This window comes from Geotrypetes seraphini, chromosome 3 (assembly GCF_902459505.1).
Source record: "Geotrypetes seraphini chromosome 3, aGeoSer1.1, whole genome shotgun sequence".
NCBI classification, from domain to species: Eukaryota; Metazoa; Chordata; class Amphibia; order Gymnophiona; family Dermophiidae; genus Geotrypetes; species Geotrypetes seraphini.
Window position 1 is genome coordinate 363,391,356 of NC_047086.1, and position 2,860 is coordinate 363,394,215.

Genomic DNA, 2,860 nt, shown 5'->3' on the forward strand with positions numbered 1-2,860 from the left:
TGTTTCTTTTGCTCAGATATTTTATATGAAATGTGCTAAACAGTGTAGAGCCCCTTTCACGAAGCTGCAGTAGCAATGCTGCCGTGATAAATACATGAAGCCCATTAGGAACTGAATGGGCTTTAGTGCATTTACCGCAGTCCTTAATGGCCATTAATGTTTATTTTTTTCTTTTCTTAAATCCTTTCACCTACCTTTTACCTTTGCAAGGGTCAACAGTGACGCCTAATGGCCAGACTGCTATACTACACAGGTCAGATTGCTGTCAAAGCTCTTGAGCTAGGGTAATTTTGTGCTGAATAAACATCCTTTAGCCAGGGTTCTTATACTCATCATATTAATTGCTTGCATAAAACTGTGATATGATATAGATGACCAAAATCACTACCACAACAGTATTTCTCAGTTTCCTGCTTAGTCTCTTGTTGCTCAGTATTTCCAGAGAACTTAAAAAATAGTGACAATACAGAGTAGCTATCTTGAACAGACCCAAATTCTTTGTAGGTTTTAGCGCTGAGCCAATATGAAAAGTCTAAGTCACAACTGATCAGGGTAAGCGGGGCAAGCTGTCATTCATGGAGTTTAAATACCATTGTTTACTTTATTGAAAATGTTATATTCAAATCATATCAAGAATATACTTGTTAGGAAAAACAGAATTCCAACATCAATAGCATAATAGAACAAAAATTACATCAAATATAAGAAATGGAAAAAATAAACAATTGGAAATTCTGTACAAATCCTCAATTAAGAAGAGACAAGAGATCAATTGTATATAAAGAAAAAGGAAAAATCCTATTTAACCCCCTCCTTTACAAAGCTGCACTAACATTTTTAGCACCGGCCGCAGCGGTAAAAACTCTTACGCTCATAGAATTCCTATGAGCTTCAAGAGTTCTTACCACCATGGCTGGCACTAATAATGGTAGCGTGGCTTTGTAAAGGAGGGCCTTAATATGTTGGAGTTCTACCACAGGAGCAAGATTTTGCCCAGATTATACTACAGTATAATCTTATTATAATGGTCTTCAAGGGACCTGGCAAAACAGTCCGTTATATCCAGAGTCGCATTTTTTTTTTTTTTTTAACTTGTACTTAGGTCAACTTGAAACAATGTACAATCAATGAACAACAGTCACCGCACAAGCACATCAGCAACATCAAGAACAAAACTCAGCAAAACATTGGTATGGAACAAAATGATTGCAAAACCAGAACACTAAAAGATGTTCTAAAGCAGTGGTTCCATTCCCAACCCTGTCCTGGAGGACCACCAGGCCAATCGGGTTTTCAGGCTAGCCCTCATGAATATGCATGGAGCAGATTTGCATGCCTGTCTCTTCCATTATATGCAAATCTCTCTCATGCATATTCATTAAGGCTAGCCTGAAAACCTGATTGGTCTGGTGGTCTTCCAGGACAGGGTTGGGAACCACTATTCTAAAGCATTATGTCATACTGTTGGCATGGTCATCTCAAGGCTGGAACTTTAGATCATTTATTGTTTCATTGTCCATTTATTAAAGCTTTTTGGCAGTCAATTTGGGATCAAATAAATTGTATGCTAGAAAATCATGTAGCATTGTCATATGACACAATTTTATTTGGCATGTCTATGAGAGCTAAAAGCCAATTATCTGCTAATAATAATAAACTTTTAATGATTTTAACAGGAGTTGCCATTCAGTAAATAACATATAACTGGAAAGATTGCACAAGATTAAATTATTGTTTTTGGTGGAACTCGGTGTGTCACATGTCTAAAATGGAAAGAGCGCTTGCAGTTCAAAATGGATATTTTAATAAATTTAAGGATGTGTGGGGGCCATTAATAAGGTATTACAGTGATTCCCAACCCTGTCCTGGAGGAACACCAGGCCAATCGGGTTTTCAGGCTAGCCCTAATGAATATGCATGAGAGAGATTTGCATATGATGGAAGTGATAGGCATGCAAATTTGCTTCATGCATATTCATTAGGGCTAGCCTGAAAACCCAATTGGCCTGGTGTTCCTCCAGGACAGGGTTGGGAACCACTGAGGTATTATAATGAATAATCAGCATTTTTCCCATCTTACTTAATATATATTGGTTTGTGGGTGGAGGGTGGGTTTTGGGGTTTTCATTGTCAAATTATAAAACAAATGATCTAAATTATTATATTATATGATATATTATATTTGAATATAAGTTTTGGGAGGGTGGGATGGGATATAATCTTTTTCTTGAGAAATTGTAGAGCTTCAAGTGATGTTGAATATTAAATGATGATTTTATTGTACATTTGTTGAAAGAAATGAATAAAGATTTATAAAAAAAAAAAAAAAAAAGGAATTTAATTTCATACTTGTTTCAGATCTCAAACTTCTTCATAGGTGATAAGATTTCAAACAACCAATGCAGTACAATGGAAGAAGCCTGATATAATACCTGATGCACTATTAACAATACTTTGTACGGCACTCTTTGCTGAATTGGTAGCCAATGCAGTTGTTTAAGAATCGGTGTTATATGAGCTATTCTAGGCACACCAGTGTTAAACCTTGCTGCTGAATTCAAAAGTAATTGCAACACCCTCATTTTCACCTTCGCAAACCCAAAATACAATGCGTTACAATAATTCACCTTACTTAAAATTAGCACCTGCACTACAGTATGAAAATCATAGTCTACATAAAATTTAATTAGATCTGATTTTCACTTAGGCAGTTAAGTACTGAATATTGCACTTAACAAGACAAGAGATAGCTGCACAAACCCAGTTAGAAAATTACATGGTCAAGTCAAGTTATTATTAATTTTTAACTTGTGCCATTCAATGATATAAACACAGCAAAGCTGCAATGATACATACAAAA